This window comes from Haematobia irritans, chromosome 1 (genome assembly GCF_050003625.1).
Source record: "Haematobia irritans isolate KBUSLIRL chromosome 1, ASM5000362v1, whole genome shotgun sequence".
Taxonomy (NCBI): Eukaryota; Metazoa; Arthropoda; class Insecta; order Diptera; family Muscidae; genus Haematobia; species Haematobia irritans.
This window is the reverse complement of record NC_134397.1, coordinates 156,675,968-156,703,101: the sequence shown is the minus strand read 5'-3', so window position 1 is coordinate 156,703,101 and position 27,134 is coordinate 156,675,968. Positions and strand designations below refer to the sequence as shown.

Here is a 27,134-nt window from a genome sequence, read left to right as displayed (position 1 = left end):
AAATTCGACGAGATTTTTCATGCTCATGTACCTTAAGTTGATTATTCAAAAAGTCCTGAAAGGGGGGATTCTCCCGATTTTATGTCGTGACAGTTATTTTAAAAGTCCTGAAAGGGGGATTCCCCCGATTTTATATCGAAAAATTTCCCCAAAATTTTCGAAAGAAAAATTTCTACAACAGTTTTCTTAAAAATAAGTTCTCGACGAAATTTTCTATAAAAGTAAAATTTTCCATAAAAATAAAATCTCAACTAAATTTTGTATACAAATAAAATCTCGATCAAAGTTTGTATTAAAATAGAATTCTAAGAAATTTTCAATAAATAGAAAATATAAAATGTCGACGAATGTTTTACGAATTGCAGACGTTTTCTTTCCTACGATTCCAAGTCTGACTTTGTTTGTTTAGGGTCAACCACGAAATTTTCTATTAAATTTTCTATAAAATAAAATGTCGACGAAATTTTCTATTAAAATAAAATTTCTATGGAATTTTCTATAAAAATAAAATTTCTAGGAAATTTTCTATAAAATCATATTTCTAGGAAATTTTTTATAAAAGTAAAATTTGTAGGAAATTTTCTATAAAAATAAAATTCGACTAGATTTTTCATGCTCATGTATCTTAAGTTGATTATTCAAAAAGTCCTGAAAGGGGGGATTCCCCCGATTTCCACAAAATTTTCGAAAAAAAAATCTACAACAGTTTTGTTAAAAATAAGTTCTCGACGAAATTTTCTTTAAAAGTAAAATTTTACATAAAAAATAAAATCTCAACTAAATTTTGTATACAAATAAAATCTCGATCAAAGTTTGTATTAAAATAAAATTCTAAGAAATTTTCAATAAATAAAAAATATAAAATGTCGACGAATGTTTTTATAAAAATTAAACATTTGTTGAAATCTTCTAAAAAAAAAATCGACCAAATTTTCCTTAAAACTAAAATATCGACTAAATTTTCTATAAATGTAAAATTTCGACAAAATTTTGTATAAAAATAAAATGTTGGCAAAATTTTCCATAAAAAGAAAATTTCGACTAAATTTTATATAAAATAAAATTTCGACGTAATTTTGTATAAAAATAAATTTTGTATAAAAATAAATTTTGTATAAAAATTAATTTTGTATAAAAATAAAATGTTGACAAAATTTTCCATGAAAAAAATATCGACTAAATTTTATATAAAACTAAAATTTCGACGTAATTTTGTATAAAAATAAAATTTCAACGAATTTCTGTATCAAAAAAAAAAAAATTCTAGGAAATTTTCTATAAATAACAAATATAAAATGTAGACGAATGTTTTTATAAAAAAATACACTTTTGTTGAAATCTTTTAAAAATATCGACAAAAATTTCCTTAAAAATTAAATAACGACGAAATTTCGACTAAATTTTGTATAAAAATAAAATGTTGGCAAAATTTTCCATAAAAAATAAAATTTCGACTAAATTTTATATAAAAATAAAATTTCAACAAATTTCTATATGAAAATAAAATTTTAGGAAATTTTCTATTAATAACAAATATAAAATTTCGACGAATGTTTTTATAAAAAAACACACTTTTGTCGAAATCTTCTAAAAAAATCGACAAAAATTTCATTAAAAATAAAATTTAGATGAAATTTTCCATAAAAATAAAATTTCGGCGAAATTTTCCATAAAAATAAAATTTCGACGAAATTTTCCATAAAAATAAAATGTTTGGAAAATTTTCCATAATATTAGAATTTCATCTAAATTTTGTATAAAAATAAAATTTCGACGTAATATTGTATAAAAATTCCAAAATTACAAGTCTGACTTCGCTTGTTCAGGGTCAAACTCTCATGCTCATGTACCTTAAGTTGATTATTCACAAAGTCGTGAAAAAGGACTCACCCGATTATGCATCGACAAATTTCCACAAAATTTTCCTTTAAAAAAAATTCTCGACGAAATTTGCTATAAAAGTAAAATTTTAAAAATAAAATTTCAACTACATTTTGTATAAAAATAAAATTTCGAGTAAATTTTGTATAAACATAAAATGTCAACAAAATAATATCAAAATAAAATCCAAGGACATTTTCTATAAATAAAAATATCGATGAATGTTTTTATAAAAATTTTAATTATTTTGTTGAAATCCTCTAAAAAACTCGACAAAATGTTCCTTAAAAATAAAATTTCGACAAATTATAATTATATATTATAAAAATAAAATTTTGGTAAAATTGTCCATAAAAATAAAATTTCGACTAAATGTTGTATTAAAATAAAATTTCGACGAAATTTTGTATAAAAATAAAATTTCGATGAAATATCGTATAAAAATTAAAATTCCAAAATTGCAAGTCTGACTTCGCTTGTTCAGGTCAAACTCACATGCTCATGTACCTTAAGTTGATTATTGAAAAATTTGGAAAGGGGGACTCCCCCGATTATATATCGAAAAGTTAAGTACTCCGTTTTTATCGCATGTGGCAAACCATAGTTTTTCTGGGAATCTTAAATAATTTCGTGTAATTGAATGATTTAGGTATATTAAAAAATGTCTGGAAGATACCCGTCATCCTCAAAAATATGAAAAGATTAACTGCCGTTTATATATTTTTTTCTTCGAAAAGTTAGACAAGGGCATGATGCCAACGACCATATATCCTTAAATCAAGACCCTATTTTTGTTGGATACCTCCCATTTAAAAATTAATTTAAAAAAACTTGAAATTCGTCAAACATTGTGTTCCACCCTAATATTCAGAGAGATATTTGGTGAAACGAAATGCTTATGCACAATGTGCACCCTATAAAGTTTATTAGTAAAAGTTGAAATTAATGTTTTTGTTAACATTACTTAAGTCAGTCCTAACATGTGCCCTAGGCGCGATGAACGGGGCAAAATGCAATCCTATACTTAATGGTGTAAAATAATGACGACATTTGTGTGAATAAAGGTGTGCTACATCCAAGTATCCCTCCAAGAAAATATACACACACACACATGGGTTGTGAGTGGTTTTATAGGAAAAAGGTGATGACACCCATTACTTTTCCCCATCTTCCATTACCAAAATACAAAAAACCAATGGGCATTTCATTAAGTCACATTTGCAAACATGATCGTATTTAAAGTTTTGCCGATTTCACAATTTCATAGATCTTTCCTGGTATGCTCCGCTCCGCTCCCAGTGGCAAAACGCATTCCATTGTATTTTAGAGGGTAATGTGCCCATAAAATATCGGCTTGTAGTGTAAAAATTTGTGCGAATGTTAATTTTGTCTAAATCTCTGATAGGTTAAGATGATGTTGGTCTATTGTGGACACCTTCATTTGCATCAGCACCACCTCCACCGCCCCTTGACCATTTCTCCTATGTGTTGGTTGGTTTATATATTTTGTCATTTGTTGTCATATTTATGTAGACATTGCGTTTTGCTAAGCCGATTTTCTTTTGTTGTCCACAAGTTTTGTCTAAAAACCTGACATTATTTACGCCCGCTTTGCGATGCGTTTTCAGTTTATCATGAAGGCGCGCATGCGCTCTGCGTTGGTGGTACTATTGTCGTTGTGATGATATGTAACTTCAAATGGTAGCTGCTCGTTATGGGATTATTATGCGGTCACTTTCATGTGCCGATTTAATGTTAGCCATTTTGAATGTGTGGCCAGCAGGACGATGAGGTTTTTTTTGTTATAAACGAGCGCGCAGCTACAATTTGCGTTAAAAGTTTCAATAAATTTAAAGCGAATAATGACAGTCACAGCGATTAGATGACAAATAAATGTTAAATATATTTTATTTGCATTTAGTTATTTACGATTTAGACAAGCAAACGATAGTATAAGAAATGTGAAATTATTTAGTTGCTTTGTCAAAGCACTGGTGAATGAATTCGGTTTTCCTAATTCCTATAAAAAATAAAATTTATGAATTTTTCTATAGAAATAAAATTTATAAATTTTTTTATAAAAATGAAATGTCTAGGAAATTTTATATAGAAATAAAATTTCGTGGAAATTTTCTATAAACATAAAGTTTTGAAGAAATTTTATATAAAAATAAAACTTTTAGGACATTTTCTAAAAAAAAAAAAAAAAAAAAATAACGAAAATTTCTATCATTTCTAGGAAATTTTCTATAAAAATAAAATTTCGACAAAATTTTTTATAAAAATAAAATTTGTAGGAAATTTTCTCTAAAAATAAAATTTTTAGGAATTTTTTTTATTAAAATGAAATTTCTCTTACATTTTCGGTAGAAATAAAATTTCTTGGAAATTTTCTATAAAGATAAAATTTCTGGGATATTTTCAATAAATTGCTAGGAAATCTTCTATAAATCAAAAATTTACTGTATGTTTAGAATAAACAATAAATAAATAAAAATAAAATTTTTAGAAAATTTTATATAGAAATAACATTTCTAGGAAATTTTCTATAAAAAGAAAATTTCGACAAAATCTTCTATAAAAATAAAATTTGTAGGAAATTTTCTCTAATAATAAAATTTTTAGGATTTTTTTATTAAAATGAAATTTCTTTTACATTTCCCATAGAAATAAAATTTCTTGGAAATTTTCTATAAAAATAAAATTTCTTGGATATTTTCAATAAAAATCTAATTTCTAGGAAATGATTTATAGAAGATTTCCTATAAATTAGATTTTTATTGAAAATATCCCAGAAATTTTATTTTTATAGAAAATTTAAAAGAAATTTTATTTCTATAGAAAATTTACTGTATGTTTAAAATAAACAATAAATAAATAAAGTATTAGGAAATTTTCTTTAAAATAAAATTTCTAAGAAATTTTCTATACAAATAAAATTTTGACAAAATTTTATTTTTGTCAAAATTTAAACAAAATTTTCTATAAAAATAAAATTTTCCCAAAATTTTCTGTAAAATGAAATTTCGACGAAAATTTCCATTAAAATAAAATTTCGACGAAATTTTCTAAAAAATAAAACTTTGGCGAAAATTTCCATAAAAATAATAAACTTTTGAATAATTATTTATAGATATAACATATATATAAAATTTTGAAGAAATTTCCTATAAAAATAAAATTTTTAGGACATTTTCTAAAAAAAAAAAACAAAATTTTAACGAAATTTTCTATTATTTCTAGAAAATTTTCTATAAAAATAAAAGTTCGACAAATTTTTCTACAAAAATAAAATTTCGACAAAATTTTCTATAAAAATAAAATTTCGATAAATTTTCTATAAAAATAAAATTTGTAGGAAATTTTCTCTTAAAATAAAATTTTTAGGAATTTTTTTATTAAAATGATTTTTTTTTACATTTTCTATAGAAATAAAATTTCTTGGAAATTTCCTATAAAAATAAAATTTCTGGGATATTTTCAATAAAAATCTAATTTCTAGGAAATCTTCTATAAAAATCTAATTTCTAGGAAATCTTCTATAAATGGCTTAGCAGCCAATTCTTCTTTTTAATTTCTATCATACATTTACCGTATGTTTAAAATAAAAAATAAATAAATAATGTGATACTTCAAGGATTTTTTTTTAAATAAAATTTTTAAGAAATTTTCTATACAAATAAAATTTTGACAAAATTTAATTTTTGTCAAGAAATTTAACATTTTATTTTTGTCATGAAATTTAAAGAAAAATAAAATGTTTCCAAAATTTTCTATAAAAATGAAATTTCGACGAAATTTTCCATTTAAATAAAATTTCGACGAAATTTTCTATAAAATAAAACTTTGGCGAAATATTCCATAAAAAACAAAACTTTCGAATAATTTTTTTTATAGATATATATAGAAAATTTTGTCAAAATTTTGATGAAATTTTCTATAAAACAAAACTTTGGCGAAATTTTCCATAAAAATAAACTTTCGAATAAATTTTGTTTATAGATATATATAGAATATTTTGTCAAAATTTTGACAAAATCTTCTATAAAAATAAAATTTTCCCAAAATTTTCTATAAAAATGAAATTTCGACGAAATTTTCCATAGAAATAAACTTTCGAATAAATTTTTTATAGATATAAAACATCAACGAAATTTTATATAAAAAACAATTTGTATTAAATTTTCTATAAAAATAAACTGTCAATGTAATTTTCCATAGGAATATAATTTTGACGAAATTTTCTACAAAAATAAAATTTCGACAAAATTTTCTACAAAAATTAAAATTTCTTTAGAATTAAAAAAAAAATAAAAGTTTTAGGTAATTTTTTGAAAAATAAAATTTCTAGAAAATTTTTTATAAAAACAAAACTTCTAGGAAATTTTCAAAATTAAGAAAAAAATAAAATTTTTGATAGAAATAAAATTTCGAATACATTTTTTATAGATATAAAACATCAACGAAATTTTCTATAAAAAAAAAACAATTTGTATTAAATTTTCTATAAAAATAAACTGTCAATGAAATTTTCCATAGGAATACAATTTTCTACAAAAATAAAATTTCGACAAAATTTTCTACAAAAATAAAATTTCTTTAAAATTAAATTAAATTAAATTAAAAAAATAAAAGCTTTAGGTAATTTTTTGAAAACTAAAATTTCTAGAAAATTTTTTATAAAAACAAAACTTCTAGGAAATTTTCTAAATTAAGAAAAAAATAAAATAGATAAAATTCGACGAATGTTTTTATAAAAATTAAACTTTTGTAGAATTCTGCTAAAAAAATCCTTAGAAATAAAGTTTCGACGAAATTTTCCACAAAAATAAAATTTCGACGAAATTTTGTATTAAAATAGAATTCCGAAAAAATTTTGTATAAAAATAAAATTTCGACAAAATTTTTTATAAAACTACAATTTTTAGAATTTTTTTTATAAAAATAAAATTTTTAATTTTCTTTCTTTAAATATGTATAGCCCTTATATAAACCAATACCCAAATTTGACTCATTGAGCCTCTTGCAGCAGCAAGCACATCGGTGCATAATTACCTATATGAAGCGATCTCGATATTGTACTTCATCAACTTGCTTGGCTATTTGATTCTTTTAATAAAATTTTATTTTTAAATCTAATAATCACCGAAATTCAATCAAATTTCATTTTATTAGATGTTATAATCACAAAACTTCTTGTGTATGTTATTAATTAAAATTAAAAAAAAAAATTGTATCTATATTTGAAAATTGTGATTGTTTTTCATTTAATTAAATTTTCACATATGACCCAAAAAATGTTTCCAACATTCGTTATTACTATTGTAGAAAAAAAGGAAACATTTTTTTAGTGCTAGTGGCATAATTCAAAATTTATTTTTTGTATACATATAAGGGAAAATCAACATAAAACTAAATTTTGCGGCACCCCAAAAAATCAGACAATTTTTTTCTTCTTGAAATAAAACTCACATCCAAATCAAGCTCTACATAAAAAAGTAAACTTTGGTGGGCGTTTAATATAAACCATTAAATTTTGAGAAAAAAAGCCATGTAGCTCCTTTTAGATTTTAGTGTAAAGTCATGAAGTTTCTTCCGAAAAATAACCATTCATCCCACATAAGTCCCAGAAAACTCAAAGCAAACACATGAACCACACAAAAATCATCATCAGTAAGAAGGCTTTGAATTAAACGCAAATGGTAACTTTGATGACGACAAACTAGCGGTAATGTGCAACATTTATGGCGGCATTTAAAATGCCATAAAGGAGACGTGTTGCATTTACAAAGATGCGATTTTCATTCAGTTAAGAGTAAGAGACCAAATAAAAGCAACCAAGTCAACAAAACGCGTCTGTTTTTTTCTTGCACCCGCAAAAATGACAGTTCAACGGCCATATGTGATGATATGATATGGAAAAAGAGGTGTCTTTAAGAAGGTTTCATTCGCTGAGGACTTGGTGAAGGAGCTCTAAAGGAAATTACAATTAACGCTTGAGATCCTCCGCACTGAATGTTACCAGTGATGTTGCGAATGTTCATACGAGATTTCATCATCACCAAAGATTCACTTTCAATTTTGTTATGCCTCATAGCATTTTACTTTGCGTTTTAAATTGAAAATAGTTTTTTTTTATTTTATTTTATTTTTGTATAAGCTTCATTAGCGTTAAGAAAAATTGCAAGTATATGTCGACATTAAGTAATGAAAGTGTTAAAAGCAAATCTGATAATGTCATCCTTGCCTTCTTCAATGAAACTGCATATAGATGGAGGGGCATTACTCTGATGATGACGACCGCAATGATAATGCCCCATAACTCATGGCTAATAAAGCTTACGATTTTTTCCCCCATTCGACTGTGGTGAGAGATCAAGGAAAGTGCGATATCGCTTTATTTTAATAAAATAATAATTTTAATTATTAATACATATACAACAAAAAAGTCTGCATAACCGACATTTAAAAAAAAAAATAAATATTATATATTTTAAATTTTTATTATATATTTAATTAAAAACAATGTTTTTTTTATTCAATAACAAAATTAGTTGATCAAAATAATTGAAATTGCCTCAATCACGATAATTATAGTACCAATCATAGACTTTTTTCTATTTGATTCAAAAAATTAATTGATTTCTTCGGTACTCTCAATTAGTTTTTTAAATATAAATATAATTCATTTTGGCCGTAAACCTTTTATTTACCTTAAATTCATTTTTTTAATTGAGACAAAAAATTATTTATTGTATGACTATTTATTGATTTATAATTATTTTACCCGAAGATGTACCTAGAAATTATTTTCGAGTAATATTTTAAATTATATTTTTAATTGCAAACATTTTTTATTTAATTTTATTATTATTATTATTAAATTAGCAATTTAATTGGGATAAATAACATTTTAATCGAAAACGTTTTTAATCATTTTCTTAACTGAATTTATTTTTTAATTCGATATAAAAGATAATTATATCAGTTATGTTTTTAATGGATTACGTTTATATCTTCAACCAACTTTTTAAATGGAAATGTTTTGGTAATTTTTTATGTTGTTCAGTTTTTATAGGAAATTTCATCGAAATATATTTTAAAGAAGAAAATTCCTTCAAGAAAAAATCAGTATAGACTATTTCTTCAAAAAATATTTTTATAGAAAATTTCATCGAAATATGTTTTTTTTTTTTTTAAGAAAATTTGATTTCTATAGAAATTTTCTTCGAAATTTTATTTGTATAGAAAATTTTATCTTTTTTAATTAATTTCAACGAAATTTTTTTTCTATAGACAATTTCGTTTAAATTTTATTTCTTTAGAAAATTTCGCCGAAATTTTATTTCTATAGCATAGAAGTTTTATTTCTATTGAAAATTTCGTCAAAATTTTATTTCTATAGAAAATTCCGTCGCAATTTTATTTCTACAGAAAATTTCGACGAAATTTTATTTCTATAGAAGAATTCGTCGACATTTTATTTCTATAGAAAATTTCGTCGAAATTTTGTTTCTACAGAAAATTTCGCCGAATTTTTAGTTCTATAGAAAAATTCGTCGAAATTTCATTTCTATAGAAAATTTCGTCGAAATTTTATTTCTATAAAAGATTTCGTCGAAATTTCATTTTTATAGAAAATTTCGTCGAAATTTCATTTTCATAGAAAATTTCGTCGAAATTTTATTTTTATAGAAAATTACGTCAAAATTTTATTTCTATAGAAAATTTGACGAAATTATATTTCAGAGAAAATTTTGTCAAAATTTTATTTCAATAGAAAATTGGGCGAAATTGTATAAATACAGAAAATTTCGTCGAAATTTTATTTTTATAGAAGACTTAGTCAAAATTTTATTTTTGTAGAAAGTGTCGTTGAAATTTTATTTCTATAGAAAATTTTGTCGAAATTTTAAAATTAGATAATTTCATCGAAGTTTTATTTTCATAGAAAATTTTTTCGAAATTTTATTTTTATAGAAGACTTAGTCAAAATTTTATTTTTGTAGAAAGCGTCGTTGAAATTTTATTTCTATAGAAAATTCAGTCGCAATTTTATTTCTACAGAAAATTTCGACGAAATTTAATTTCTATAGAAAAATTCGTCGAAATTTTATTTCTATAGAAAATTTCGTCGAAATTGCTATAGAAATATTTCTATAGAAAAATTCGTCGAAATTTTATTTCTATAGAAAATTTCGTCGAAATTTTATTTCTACAGAAAATTTCGCCGAATTTTTATTTCTATAAAAAATATGACGAAATTATATTTCAGAGAAAATTTCGTCAAAATTTTATTTCTATAGAAAATTGGGCAAAATTTTATAAATACAGAAAATTTCATCGACATTTTATTTTTATAGAAGACTTAGTCAAAATTTTATTTTTGTAGAAAGCGTCGTTGAAATTTTATTTCTATAGAAAATTTCGTCAAAATTTTAAAATTAGAAAATTTCGTCGAAGTTTTATTTTCATAGAAAATTTTGTCGAAATTTTATTTTTATAGAAGACTTAGTCAAAATTTTATTTTTGTAGAAAGTGTCGTTGAAATTTTATTTCTATAGAAAATTTCGTCGCAATTTTATTTTTATAAATAATTTCCTCGAAATTTTATTTTCACAAATAATTTCCTCTAAATTTTAGTTCTATTGAAGATTTCGTCAAAATTTTATTTTTATAGAAAATTCGTCAACATTTTATTTCTATAGAAAATTTCATCGAAATTTTATTTCTATAGAAAATTTCGAAGTTTTATTTTCATAGAAAGTTTCGTCGAATGTTTTTTTTTTTTTGTAGAAAATGTCGTTGAAATTTTTATCCTGTAGCAAATTTTGTCGAAATTTTATTTTTATAAATAATTTCTTAAAAATTTTATTTTCACAAATAATTTCCTCTAAATTTTATTTTTATAAAAAATTTGTCCAAATTTTATTATGATAGAAAATTTTGCAGAAATTTTATTTTTATAGAAAATTTCGTCGACTATTATTTCGTATTTTAATACAAAATTTAATCAAAATTTTAATTCTATAGAAAAGTTTGCTGAAATTTGATTTTTATAGAAAATGTTGTCGAAATTTTATTTTTATAGAAAATTTCATCAAAACTTTAATTCTATAGAAAATTTTGTTGAAATTTTATTTTTATAGAAAATGTTGTCGAAATTTTATTTTTATAGAAAATTTCGTCGAAATTTTATTTTTATAGAAAATTTCGTCGAAATTTTATTTTTATAGAAAATTACGTCGAAATTTTATTTTTATAGAAAATTACGTCGAAATTTTATTTTTATAGAAAATTTCATCGAATTTTTTTTAGAAAATTTCGTCGAAATTTTATTTTTATAGAAAATTTAGTCGAAATTTTATATTGACTTTTATTATTTTTATCTGGACGATTGCAGATTTCGACAATTTTAGCTTTTTACATTTTAACTCTGTCACTATTAGTTGCAATAGAAAAGTGTATCAAAATTTAAAGATTTTGAAGCATTATGTGTAATTCTTAAATGTAAATTTATTTATGTGAATTTTTATAGACAAAAAATTAAATTATAATAAATTTCCAGTTATGTTTAATCTACGGATCATTTAATTTGTACAACGGTCCAATTTTAATTGTTTCAATTTATTAACAAAAACTAATTTTCCCAAATTTCTCTTTAATTTTTGTCTTTATCAAACCCATTCCCATTTTGGAATTTATCACATCAGGTAATGGAAAATTTTACGATTTAATTAGGTGATCTCATAAATTTGCACAAATCTAAGTGGTTCTCATTTAATAAAATCAACTAAATTAATTACATATTTTAGCATTTATCCAGCATTAAAAATAGCATTATTTCCAAAGCTTAAGTGGTGGCTAATGCGACCGGTTGCACTTGAATATATAATTGAAAAATTCCATTACGTTGTCAATGTTAATTGCATAAACATTAAGACAATACATAAATATATTAATGGCTACGAAGATGACGACAACGTCCTCTAAACAATGTTGCAACCTCAAAAATATCACTAAAACAAATCAAATATAAATTGCAAAAAGGCAACTTCATAAGAAAAAAAATATTGTAAATAATGCTTTTCAACATTAAGTAAAATTGTCTGTCCGTCCAGCTGGCTAATATTGCTTTTCCAGCAAACACCACTAAACGTTTGAAAATTGAAAACAAACAAAAAAACAAAAACTAAAGTAAATTAAGATATTTATTTGGTTTACCATTACATGGAGCAGCTGCATCCAAAGCAGCAACAGCAGGAGCAACATTTACAGCCAAATCAACAATAAAAATGTCTATGAGGAAAAATAAACTGTTGACAGTTTGCTGATTGGTTGACATAATATGCAATCGAGACTTGAGGTAGATTGCAGATTTTCGATTAAAACCAAGTTGTTAAATTGAAAATTGTTTTTGATCACTAGATGAATGGGGAAGGGAGAAAGTGTAAGGGAAAATGTTAATAGGGTTTCACATAGATGGACACTTTTATAATCCGAAAGAGGGATATAAGTTTTCAATTTAGCCAATTATTACAGAAAATTTCCTCAAAAAATCTTATTGTCATATTTGTCTAGATTTAATTATTATAGAAATATTCGTCGAAGTTTAATTTCTGTACAATAATTTGCAAAATTTATTTTTATAGAAAATTTCGTCGAAATTTTATTTTTATAGAAAATTTCGTCAAAAAATGTATGTCCATAGACAATTTTCTAGAAACTGTATCTTCATATACATCTTTAAACAAATTTTAAATTTCGTCGAACGTTTATTTTAATACAAAATTTCATCGAAATTTTATTTTTATAGAAAATTTCGTCAAAATTTCATTTTTATAGAAAATTTCGTTGAAATTTTATTTTTATAGAAAATTTCGTTGAAATTTTATTTTTATAGAAAATTTCGTTGAAATTTTATTTCTATAGAAATTTTCGTCGAAATTTTATTTTTATAGAAAATTCGTCGAAATTTTATTTCTATAGAAAATTTCGGCGAATTTTTATTTTCTCTCAAAATTTTGTTCCAAATTTTAATTTATACAAAGTTCTATTTCTATAGAAAATTTTTAAGAAATTTTATTTTTATAACTTTCTTCAAAGTTTTATGTCTATAGAAAATTTCTTCAAAGTTTTATTTCTATAAAAAATTTCTTCAAAGTTTTATTTCTATAGAAAATTTCTTAGAAATTTTATTTTTATAGAAAATTTTAAAATTAGAAAATTTCGTCATAGTCTTATTTTCATAGAAAATTTCGTCGAAATTTTATTGTTATAAAAGAATGTCGACATTTTATTTTTGTAGAAAATATCGTTGAAAGTTTTTTTCTATCGAAAATTTTGTCGAAAGTTTATTTTTATAAATAATTTCCTGGAAATTTTATTTTCACAAATTATTTCATCTAAATTTTATTTTTATAAACAAAATTCGTCGGAATTTTATTTTGATAGAAATTATTTCATCAAAATTTTATTTTTATAAAAAATTTCGTCGACATTTTATTTTTATAGAAAATTACGTCGAAATTTTATTTTTATAGAAAATTTCGTCGAATTTTTTTTAGAAAATTTCGATGATTTTTTTTTTTGTAAATTTTGTCGAAATATAAAGTTTTCTAGAAACTTTAACTTCATATAAATCTTTCAACAAATTTTAAATTTTTATTGAAAATTTTGTCAATATTTTATTTTTATAGAAAATTTCGTCAAAATTTCATTTTTAAAGAAAATTTTGTCAAAATTTTATTTTAATACAAAATTCCATCGAAATTTTATTTTTATAGAAAATTTCGTCGAAATTTTATTTTTATAGAAAATTTCTTAGAAATTTTATTTTTGTAGAAAATATCGTTGAAAGTTTTTTTCTACACAAAATTTCGTCGAAAGTTTGTTTTTACAAATAATTTCCTGGAAATTTAATTTTTACAAATTATTTCATCTAAATTTTATTTTTATAAACAAAATTCATCGGAATTTTATTTTGATAGAAATTATTTCATCAAAATTTTATTTTTATAGAAAATTACGTCGAAATTTGTCGTGGAAATTTTTTTAGAAAATTTCGTTGAAATTTTTTTTTGAAAATTTTATCGAAATAGTAAGTTTTCTAGAACCTTTATTTTCATATAAATCTTTCAAAAATTTTTAATTTAATCAATATTTTATTTTTATAGAAAATTTCGTCAAAATTTCATTTTTGTAGAAAATTTCATTGAAATTTTATTTTTATAGAAATTTCGTCAACATTTTATTTTAATACAACATTTCATCGAAATTTTATTTTCATAGAAAATTTCGTCGAAATTTTATGTGTATAGAAAATTTTGTCAATATTTTATTTTTATAGAAAATTTCGTCGAAATTTCATTTTTATAGAAAATTTTGTCAATATTTTATTTCAATACAAAATTTCATCGAAATTTTATTTTTATAGAAAATTTCGTCGAAATTTTATTTTTGTAGAAAATTTCGTTGAAATTTTATTTTTATAGAAAATTTCGTCGAAATTTTATTTTTATAGAAAATTTCGTCAAAATTTTATAGAAAGTTTCGTCAAAATTTCATTTTTATAGAAAATTTTGTCAAAATTTTGTTTTAATACAAAATTTAGTCGAAATTTTATTTTTATAGAAAATTTAGTAAAAATTTTATTTTTATAGAAATTTTAGCCGAAATGTTATTTCCATAGATAGTTTCTTCGAAATTTTTTCATAGAAAATTTTTTCGAAATTTTATTGAATCGAAATTTTATTTTTATAGACAATTTTGTTGAAATTTTGTTTTAACATAAAATTTCATCGAAATTTTATTTTTATGGAAATTTTGTTGAAATTTTATTTTTGTAGAAAATTTATTTTGTTTTTAATTTTTATAGAATATTTATTTTAAAGAAAATTTCATGGAAAATTTATTTTTACAGACAATTAACAAACAACTTATACATAATTTTGCAAAAATTTTATTTTTTATACAATTTTGTCAAAATTTTATTTTTAAATTTTATTCTCATAGAAAGTGTTATGAAATTTAATTTGTATGAAAAATTTCGACGAAAATTGTGTCACAATCTTATTTTTATTGAAAATTTATATAAAATTCGTGCCGAAATTTTGTTTTTATAGAATATTGAAATACAAGCGTTTATTGAAAATTTTTAACTTTCTAACAATTTCCAACACACTTCGTTTCTTCGTGAGTGAGAACCCCTTCTTTCTTGGCCAAATGCAATTGAAAGTGAATAAAGTATTTTATGATCGGCTAGGCCAAGTTGATGGTAACATCCATAAAGCCATGACTTGGGAAAATACTAAAAAAATGAAACAAAAACGAAAGTTTATCGACACAAATTACTAAACGAGGATTGTAGAAGAAAACAAAACGCTGCAGAGACGCTATTTAGTTGGGACGGATGTCCGTCAGCCGGTCCACCGATTTAACTACCATAGAGGTGGTGAGTTGCAATTGCAACATATAAAAGTCAGCAGTCATCACTTTTATTACCACAATATTAACAACTTAATATGAATAGAGGTGCCGGCATTGGAAAAGTACAACCAAAGAGTTACCATAATGCTTAGAGCGGAATGAAGTTCATTTACCGCTGTCAATGTTGAATCAATTCACTATGAATGTTATTGTAGCGATGCTGCTGTTACAGTTGCATCGGAATTACCAACTGTCGACTGTCACTATTAAGTAGCTGCTGCAGCAGCAGCAACACATAGCCATAGTACCATTATGGCTGATAATGCATTTTTGTTTTTTTTTTTTTTTGTTTCTTTCGTCTTAAGAAATATTTTAATATTTTCCATTGAGTTTTGTTGGACTTAAAGTACTTTAATGACTGACAGGCATTGATGGTTAATTACTCATTGGCATAGCTTAACAATGACGATATAGCCATAAAACTCATACATTTAGGTGTTGCGTCTTAATGTCTGTGGATATAAGTCATAACTTGGTAAGACTTTAGTGCGTCTTTATAGCAAATGGAAATTCTTAGCATATCTTGAAGTCTACAGACAAAGTTAGAATTGATATGGGTTCCAGGCAATTAAATAGCAAAAACAAAAAATAAATAAATACCATCATCTAATAAAAATAAAGTTTAATGAAATAAAATAAAATTAATTATATTTAAATTAAATCGTTATTATCCTTCTTTGGTTTTTCCATTTTGCTTGTATTTTTATATTTTCTTCGAAATTTCATGTCTACACTCAAAAACCAGTTTTCTTGGATCCAAAGATTTTGATCTTCCATTAAAAATTTTGGTATTGATTCCGAGCCAAAGATACGGCTTCTTTAAAATAAAGAAGTTTTTTAGTGACCTATCTGGCTTAAAATCTAGGAACAATAAAATTAATTTAAGCCAATTTCTTTAAAGCAAAAATGTGTTTCTCTAACTTTAAGGAAAATTAGCCTTAGTTCAAAGACATGCGACTTTAACAGAGGGATGAAAATTTACAAAATTTGTGTCCTAAATTTAATAAAAAAAAATTTTGCAGCAAAGATTATAAACTTTATTTTGATTAAAATGTCATTATTTTAAAGAAATTTGTTCTCAATATTTTGTAAATGTCGCATCTTAAAAATTAGGTTGCGTAATCTTTAATATCATGTAAATATTTTGTTCAGAGTATAGGAAATTTCATCAAAATTTAATTTTTATAAAACATTTCGAAAAAAAAAATATTTTTATATATATCGTCGAATTTTTACTTTTAGAGATTTCATTGAAATTTTATTTTTATAGAAAAATTCGTTTATTTTTTTTTAGAAAAAGTAGATATTTTATTTTAACAGAAAAGTTTGTCGAAATTTGATTTTTAAAGAAAATTTTGTTGATAGCTTTTTTTCATTTTAAAGAAAATTATGTTGAAATGTTATTTTCATAGAATATTTATTCGAAATTTTATATTTATAGAAAGTTTCATCGAAATTTTACTTGTATAGAAAATTTATCTGAAATTTTGTTTTCATAGAAAATTTCTTCGAAATGTTATTTTCATAGAATATATTGTCCAAATTTTATTTTTACGGTAAAGTTCGTCGAAATATTATTTCTATAGAAGATTTCATAGATAGTTTTTTTTTTAAAGAAAAAATTCTTGAAATTTCATTTTCATTTCATTTTTATACATTTTATTTTTATAGAATATTTTCCCGAATTTTTTTATACAAAATTTCGTTGAATTTTTATTTTTCTAGAAAAAAATCTTTATTCTTATAGAAAATTTCCTTAAAGTTTTATGTTTATAGAAAGTTTTATCGAAATGTTATTTTTATACAAAATTTCCTAGAAATTTGATATGTATAGAGAAATTATTTGAAATTTTATTTTCATTGAAAATTTCTTCGAAATGTTATTTTCATACAATATTTAGGCAAAATTTAGAAAAGAAAATTTCATCAAAATTTTATTTTCAGAGAAAATTTCATCGAAATTTGATTGATTGATAGAAAAGTTGGTCGAAATATAATTCTTATAGAATATTTCATCTTTTTTTTTAATTTTAAAGAAAAATTTCGTTGAAATTTTATTTTCAAAGAAATTATTTTTAAAAATTTTATTTTTATAGCAATTTTAGGTTTTTAGAACATTTTGTCAAAATATTATTTTTTATAGAATATTTTGTCGAAATTTTATTTTTATACAAAATTTCGTGGAAATTTTATTTTTCTGGAAAAAATCTAATCTTTATTCGTATAGAAAATTTCGTTGAAGTTTTATGTTTATAGAAAGTTTTATCGAAATTTTATTTTTATACAAAATTTCCTAGAAATGTTATTTGTATAGAGAATTTATTTGAAATTTTATTTTCATTGAAAATTTCTTCGAAATAGAATATTTAGGCAAAATTTAGAAAAGAAAATTTCATCAAAATTTTATTTTTAGAGAAAATTTAATGGGAATTTGATTGTTATAGAAAAGTTCTTCGAAATGGTATTCTTATAGAATATTTCATCAATTTTTTTTATTTTAAAGAAAACTTTCGTTGAAATTTTATTTGCATAGAAAGTTTTTTTTTCGAAATTTTTATAGAAAAAATCGTCGAAACTTGATTTTTATTGAATATTTTATCAAAATATTATTTTTATAGAATATTTTGTAGAAATGTTATTTTTCTAGAAAATTTCGTTGAAAATTTATTTTTCTAGAAAATTTCATTGAAATGTTGTTTTTCTAAAAAATTTTGTTGAAATTGTATATTTCTAGAAAATTTCGTCAAAACTTTATTTTTATAGAAGATTCGTCGAAATTGTATTTTTCTAGAAAATGTTGTCAAAACTTTTTTTCTAGAAAATTTCGTTGAAGTTTTATTTTTATAGAAGATGTCGTAGCTTTTTTTTTAAAAGAACATTTTTTCATTGTCGACAGCTCGGTACCTCGTCGAGACTATCCCGTTGTCGAGGGTTTTTCTAAGCAGATATCTCTTTCAAAGGAGAGAACTCCCCTCGAATTTCCTTGCCAGTCTGTTTCAATTTTTCAAATCTTCCCTTTTGCGGAGGGGGGGTCGGGTTTCGTAGGCGTAATCTTCACCAGGAATGGGCATCTTTCTTCGAATGTTCATACCGCCGTTATAATAAAATTTCCGTTGAAATTTTATTTTTCTAGAAAATTTTGTTGAAATTTTATTTTTCTAAAAAAATTGTGTTGAAATTTTATTTTTCTGGAAAATTTCGTCAAAACTTTTTTTATAGAAGATTCGTCGAAATTGTATTTTTCTAGAAAATTTTGTCAAATCTTTTTTTCGTTGAAGTTTTATTTTTATAGAAGATGTCGCAATTTTATTTTTTATAGAAAATTTTGTCGGGGTTTTCATTGTCCTAAGGCGAAGATATTGTTACCTGTGGTCTAACCTCCTACTTTTCGAGACTACCCCGTTGTCGAAGGTTTTTCTCAGCAGATATCTCCTTTCGAAGGAGGGAACTCCCCTCGAATTTCATTGCCAGTCTGTTTCAATTTTTCAAATCTTCCCTATTGCCAAGGGGGTGGTTTCGTAGGCGTAATCTTCACCAGGAATGGGCATCTTTCTTCGAATGTTCATACCGCCGTTATAATAAAATTTCCGTTGAAATTTTATTTTTCTAGAAAATTTTGTTGAAATTTTATTTTTCTAAAAAAATTGTGTTGAAATTTTATTTTTGTAGAAAATTTCGTCAAAACTTTAGTTTTACAGAACATTCGTCGAAATTTTATTTTTCTACAAAATTTTGACAAAACTTTATTTTTCTAGAAAATTTCGTTGAAGTTTTATTTTTATAGAAGATGTCGTCGCAATTTTATTTTTTATAGAAAATATTGTCGTGGTTTTCATTGTCGACAGCTCGGTACCTCGTCCTAAGGCGAAGCTATTGTAACCTGTGGTCTAACCTCCTACTTTTCGAGACTACCCCTTGTCGAGGGTTTTTCTCAGCAGAGGTGGCCTCCAGATGGAATTTCTTGTCTCCTTTCGAAGGAGATTACTCCCCTCGAATTTCCTTGCCAGTCTGTTTCAATTTTTCAAATCTTCCCTATTGCCGAAGGGGGGAGGGGGCGGGGGTGGATTTTTGTAGGCGTAATCTTCACCAGGAATGGGCAACACTGTTCGAAGGTTCATACCGCCGTTATAATAAAATTTCCGTTGAAATTTTATTTTTCTAGAAAATTTTGTTGAAATTTTATTTTTCTAAAAAATTTTGTTAAAATTTTATTTTTCTAGAAAATTTCGTCAAAACTTTAGTTTTACAGAACATTCGTCGAAATTTTATTTTTCTACAAAATTTTGACAAAACTTTATTTTTCTAGAAAATTTCGTTGAAGTTTTATTTTTATAGAAGATGTTGTCGCAATTTTATTTTTATAGAAAATTTTGTCGGGGTTTTCATTGTCGACAGCTCGGTACCTTATTTTATTTACCTTATTTATTTTTAAACCTTACCCTTAACCTTAAGACCTCGTTCGAGTATGACCACTACCTCCAGAGCTGAGTTAAATTTTTGGATGTCCTGTCGAAAAGTTTTGACCTTTTTTTCAATTTCAATTTTTCTTCAGAAACGATTACAAAATTTTTGTTACGTTCGCCATTAGTATATACATAACCCGACACTAAATTCATCTCCAACCAGGAATACATTCAAAATTTTATATTTGACATTGACATTGACCATAAAATGTGTTAAGATGCAATAATGACGCTTCTCTCATCTCATAATGCGGGTCAATACTGACAAACCCAACAAATTAAAAGGAAATAGGCAACGGTCAACTCCAAAAATCAAAATCCCCACCTTTAACCCTCACAAAACCTTTAAATGCTTAATGGTTAAAAAAATGACTTGAGTAAACAATCTAGCATAAGAAATAACATCAAAATATTTTGAAATTTAATGAACCACAAAAATCATGGAAGATGTTTACCTCATACAAAAAAAAAAAAAAAACTCTTCATTAAAAACATTGAAGAAAATTAAAAGTTAACCATATTATACAAATAGATCTCGACTGTTGCTGCTGCTGCTGCTGAAGGTCACTCTTTAAGGAAAGTAAACAATCACGTATTTCTCTAGCTCTGTCTGATCTGATTGAGGTAAATGATCTATAACAGACAATGACAATTGAGAGTTGTAGACAGGGTCAAAAACAAATAAATTTCCGTTTACGTTACAAATTGGGTTAACACACACACGCCAAGATACTCGTTAAGATCTATAACAAGAATTGTTAAAAAACAAAACCGGCACCTAACCTAAATCTGGGGGCTAAAATGAAAAGATTCAATACTCGCAATCCATGATGACTATGCTGAGAATGGTAACACATATTCGTATTGAATGTGCAACGTTAAAGGCACTTGAAAATTCTTCACAACCATTATGTGTATTTTTCAGTTTACAACAAAAATTGTTAAAAAATATATATTTTTTAAAAATTAAAGCACTTAACAGTTCAACAAAAAGGCAATGACTTTTAAAATACAAAAATTGGTGAAAAGAAACAAAACCACAAATATTCAACTTAGCCTCAGGGTTAATAGACTAGGAAGGCAACATGTTTGGGGTGATACAAAAATCACACAAAATCTACCTAAATAAATGGAAATGGGGGTTTTGAGAATATACTACTGAAATGAAAACATAGTATTAAAAAATTCAAAATTAATTTTACGATTTGTTTTACGAAAGTTATATACTCAAAAAAAAAAAAAGTATTTTCCTCCGGATCGAAATTTTAGACAAACGGATTTCTGCCTTAGTATCACAGATTTTCTGCTGAAGCAAATAAACAAACGATTCAATGATTATCTCCGATATTGTTTTTATGCTCTTAAAGAAAATTCTTCTAGGGCCACAAGAAAACTTTTGTCTATAATTTTGTGTCTCGGAAAAGAAACCTCTTCTCTACGTTTACGTCTTTGACTTCCAAACAGCGTTGCCACAATGAATTTTTATTTTGTACCAACATTTCTCCAAAATTGGACAAAAAAACGTACAAGCGGACCATTTTTCCACAAATTAAATTAATATCATTTAAAAGTTAAGATTTATCCAAAATTTTACTTCGATAGAAAATTTTGTCAAATTTTTATTTCTATAGAAATTTTTGCAAAATTTTATTTCTATAAAAAATTTTGTCAAAATGTTATTTCTATAGAAAATTATATCAAAATTTTATTTCTATAGAAAATTTTGTCAAAATTTTATTTCTATAGAAAATTTAAAAAAAAAATTATTTCTATAGAAAATTTTGAAAAAAATACCGATTTGACGATAATGGACCAAGATCAACCAAATTTCATTTGGTCCGACCATCGGACCAAATTTAAAAATTTAAAAATTTTTTTGACCAATTTTGGTCCGATCGTGCCAAAATGGCAACCCTTCTTCCAAATGTTTTATTTTATTATACAAATTTTAATTAACTAATTTAAACCATCGAAAGCTGATTATCATACCAGTCAGTTTAATTTAATAAAAATTAAGTTTGATTGTAATAAAAATGACCATAAACGGTCTGATATATTACACGTATGTCCGCCTGAAAGTATGCTAATACTTGAAGAAAAATTTTGGGCAAGACCTACACTGGTTTACCACTGAATAATATCGAGTCAAACATGTAACACAACGTACCATGTCACCATGGTGCAATGATTAGCTTTGTACCATGTTTTGTATACGCCGAATCGTGGGTTCAACCCCAATTTCGACCGAATACCAAAAAGTTTTTCAGCGGTGGATTAGCCCCTCTTTGTAATGCTGGTGAAATATCTATCAATATCAATGCTTATTTTAATGTTTTCACGTTAATGTAAAACGCAATTTGGACTCGCCTATAAGAAGGAGGTTCTTTGTCAATGAGCTTAGCATAGAATCGGGCAGCACTCAGTGATGATTGATATTCCAAAGGACCGAATAGTCTAAGTGAACCTAAAAAACGGGCTGCAAATATCCATACCCAGCAAAAAAAGCGTCGCCAAAAAAGTAATGAAAATGTTCTTTTTGGATCTGGAAGTGTTGCAAAATTGACGCAGAAGCGATGAATTTAACATGGGCTTGTCATAGGACGGAAGTCCTCCATTTCAACAGCCGTTGCACTGAGTTTGCATCACTTCTTTAGGTGTGATCCGAATTCAATGTTTTGGATGTAAATTAACAAATTCTGTGATATTTTGTCAAATAAATAATTTTTATAATTTTTTATAATTTTTAATGGATTCTAACGCTTGTCGGAAACGTTTGACCTCAAGTATTTGCAAAAATTCACAACTTTTTCAGATTGGATTTAGAATTTTTCTCGACAAAATGTAAATGATTTGTACCATTTTATGAATTCGTGCTCTGTTTTTAACCTATTTGAAACAAAAAAAATTAAAATTACCCATTAAAAGTATGAAAAAACGAAGTTATAAAAATTTGAATTAAAAGAACTTGCTCAGAAGTAAAAAAAAAACGTCATTGGGAGTGCATCTTCTGGAAGTGCTTTTAAAGTTGTGCCTTTGGAAGAACTTCCAAATTTTTTTTGCTGCGATAAATTAACCTAAGAAAGATAACCGGTCTGATATATAGAGAACGCTGCTTCAATTAAATTTAAATTTTATCAATGGTCCCTATTCTCATTTTTTTAATATAAAGGTTTTCCAATAAGAGGTGTTATTTTGATATTATTTTTTTAATAATGAAACCGGAAAAATATCACCCAAATTTTTCAATTTAAAAAGTCGATTTAAGTTGAATCAATGAAAAAAATAATTAATACCATTACATTTCTAATCAACTTAAAAATTAGTTCTGTTATGAAAATAATAAGCTTTTGAATTTAAGAATCAGTTTAGATTTTTTCAAAGGGGCAACCTTTGCCACGAAGTAAGTCCTTCAAAGGGCCGACAAAGCCAACACACATTAGATGGAAGAGGTCCACCGGTATTTGGGTCCATTCTGGGCATTGGACGGTAGAAATGGAGTGAGGACCTTTTAAGGCATTCTTGGTTGAAGCCTTCTGAGTGCGATGGTGTTGAGTCATATTGGAATGTCCATAGTCCAAGGCTCCATTACAGTCTTTAAAATAATTCCCGTTAATATTTGGCATTTATTTTGATCCTACAATCCATGAATACGAACGGCAAGCGACTATCAGTGACTCACACCATGGGCGTCGCTTGATATCTGGTAGCCAATAGATTTTCAGCTGACCTCTTTGGCAAGTAATCTCGTTAATTTTGTTTACTCATAAACTGCTCAATTTCACACGGTTTCTAATAAAGGTGTGCACATCAACTAAATTTTTAATTGATTCGACTAAAAATTTTCTGATATTCATATTTCTACAAAAACCATCACTTTAAGTTATTTGCCAGATATAAATTATTACTATAGATTGTAGAGAAAACAATATTAAATGATAATAAAATTCAACAATTAAATTTTCTTGATTATGTCAGCGATATGTTACACATTTCATGTAAAATCCAATTTAGTCGACAACCATGTTCAACAAAAGTGACAGTGTATGACTTCTTGCCATTTTCTTTTTCATTGGTTTTCAGAGATAATAGCTAAGGTAGCAACAAAATGCTACAGTTTGATATCCTTTTGCAATTTGCATTTACTTGGGCATTTTGTTATGGGTTACCACCACCATCACTATTCTTTCCATATATCTTTCTTTCTTTCGTCTATGCGTTCATCTGTCTGTCCATTTATTGTCTCTAGACATTGTCATTTCATTGACCACCACAATGCACATACAAATGTCAAATGAAAGTACAAGTGCTCTGTCCAGCTTGTTAAGTTAGGTCTGTTTTTTTCGTTTTGTTTACTACCAGCTCTAACTACCGAATATTCAAATTCATGTCATGATACCATTTATTGGGAGATTGGCATTGGAAGCTATAAACTATTAAGGAATTTGCTTCCCTATATTTTTGTTAGTGCATGTCACTTACACTTGAATGGCCAATTTTTTTTATTACATTTCACTTTGTATTTATATCAAGAAGAAAAAAAAAGAAATAATACAAAAATGGAAGAGTTGTCGAAAAATGCCAAAAACAGTGGCAATATCAGTATATTTGATTTAAGCTCTGGTTTGAGGTTTTAGTTTTAGGGAAATTTTGTACGAGTTCAGGGGCATTGAACGACAAATCGAATATACAACTTTAAACCCTAAAAAATATCAAATGGTGGTTAAAAACACAACAACGGTCTTATTTATTTTTGAAATATGTAATGCAGTTGTTTGTCTTGCTAACTAATCTGTTTTGCAATTTTTGCCTGTTCCATAGACCAGACTTCCATGTTTGGTAAACTGCTCAGCCATCTCATAGAGAGATTTTCGATAGGCGATGGTCATTCTCAGTGGTATAGAATTTTCTTTTATGTAAAGATACCTATTTTTAACATTAAGGCTTCATTGAAAAATTTTTCGAATTGTGATCAAAGAGATAATCTTTGTATTAGAGGAAGACTCAAATTCTCAAACAGGGTTGCCATTTTGGTCAGATCGGACTAATCTGTTTTGCAATTTCTTGCCTGTTCCATGGGCCAGACTTCCATGTTTGGTGAATGGTGAACTGCTCAGCCATCTCATAGAGAGATTTTCAATAGAATAAGGCCATTCTTAATGGTATAGAATTTTCGAATTGTGGTCAAAGAGATAATCTTTGCATTAGAGCAAGACTCATACTCTAAAACAGGGTTGCCCGATCGGACCAAAATTGGTCCAAAAAATTATTAATTTTTAAATTTGGTCCGATGGTCGGACCAACTGGAATTTGGTTGATTTTGGTCCATTTTCGTCAAATCGGTATTTTTTGTTTTCAAAATATTCTATAGAAATAAAATTTTGACATAATTTTTTTTTTGTAGAAATAACATTTTGACAAAATTTTCTTTAAAACTAAAATTTTGACAAAATTTCTATATAAATAAAATTTTAACAATATTTTCTATAGAAATAAAATTTAAAGAATATTTGCTATAGAAATAAAATTTTAACAATATTTTATATAGAAATAAAATTTTGGCTAAATTTTCTACAAAACTGAAATGTTTACAAAATTTCCTGAAGAAATTAAATTTTCAAAAAATGTTCTAATGAACTAAAATTTTCATATAGTTTTGTACAGAAATAAAATTTTGACAAAATTTTCTATAGAAATAAAATTTTCACAAAATTTTCTACAGAAATAAAATTTTGCCAAATTTTCTATAGAAATAGAATTTTGTCAAAATTTTCTATAGAAATAAAATTTTGTCAAAATTTTCTATAGAAATGAAATTGTGACAAAATTTTCTATAGAAATAAAATTTTGACAAAATTTTCTGTAGAAAAAAGACTGTGACAAAATTTTCTACAGAAATAAAATTTTGTCAAAATTTTCTATGGAAATAAATTTTTGACAAAATTTTCTATAGAAATAAAATTTTGACAAAATTTTCTATAGAACTAAAATTTTCACAAAATTTTCTACAGAAATAAAATTTTGACAAAATTTCATATAGAAAAAAAAATTGACAAAACACTCTATGGAAATAAAATTTTGACTAAATTTTCTATAGAAATAACATTTTGACAATTTTTTCTACAGAAATTGTGACAAAATTTTCTATACAAATAAAATGTTGACAAAATTTTCTACAGAAATAAAATTTTGACAAAATTTTCTATAGAAATAAAATTTTGAATAAATTTTCTATAGAAATAAAATTTGACAAAATTTTCTACAGAAATAAAATTTTGACAAAATTTTCTACAGAAATAAAATTTTGACAAAATTTTCTATAGAAACAAAATTGTGACAAAAGTTTCTTCAGAAATAAAATTTTGACAAAATTTTCTATAGAAATAAAATTTTGACAAAATTTTGTACAGAAATAAAATTGTGACATAATTTTCTATAGAAATAAAATTTTGATAAAATTTTCTATAGAAATAAAATGTTGACAAAATTTTCTATAGAAATAAAATTTTGTCAAAATTTTCTCAAAAATCTGCTATAGAAATAAAATTGTGACAAAATCTTTTATAGAAATAAAATTTTGACAAAATTTTCTATAGAAATAAAATTGTGACAAAATTGTCTACAGAAATAAAATTTTGACAAACTTTTCTCTAGAAATAAAATTTTGACAAAATCTTCTCTAGAAATAAAATTTTGACAAAATTTTCTATAGAAATAAAATTTTGACAAAATTTTCGATAGAAATAAAATTTTGACAAAATTTTCGATAGAAATAAAATTTTGACAAAATGTTCTCTAGAAATAAAATTTGGAAAAATTTTCTCTAGAAATAAAATTTTGACAAAATTTTCTACAGAAATAAAATTTTGACAAAATTTTCTATAGAAATAAAATTTTGTCAAAATTTTCTATACAAATAAAATGTTGAATAAATTTTCTATAGAAATAAAATTTTGACAAAATTTTCTACAGAAATAAAATTTTGACAAAATTTTCGGCAGAATAAAATTTTGACACAATTTTCTATAGAAATAAAATTTTGACAAAATTTTCTCTAGAAATAAAATTTTGACCAAAATTTTCTATAGAATAAAAATTTTGACAAAATTTTCTATAGAAATAAAATTTTGACAAAATTTTCTATAGAAATAAAATTTTGATAAAATTTTCTATGGAAATAAAATTTTGACAAAATTATCTAAGAGAATTGTTTTGAGTAGTTTTTAAAATGTTGTTTACGTAACTGTATAAGGCTTAGTTTCATGTGAAAATAAAATAAATTAAATTAAAATTAAATTAAATTTT

The 27,134-nt window shown here is 24.5% G+C and overlaps 1 protein-coding gene across 1 annotated transcript in view; it reads left to right on the top strand.

The window, feature by feature from the left end:
* cv-c (RhoGTPase activating protein) overlaps positions 1-27,134 on the top strand; it is a 382,780-nt gene that overhangs the window by 184,405 nt on the left and 171,241 nt on the right. The gene's annotated exons all lie outside the window — the stretch shown is intronic.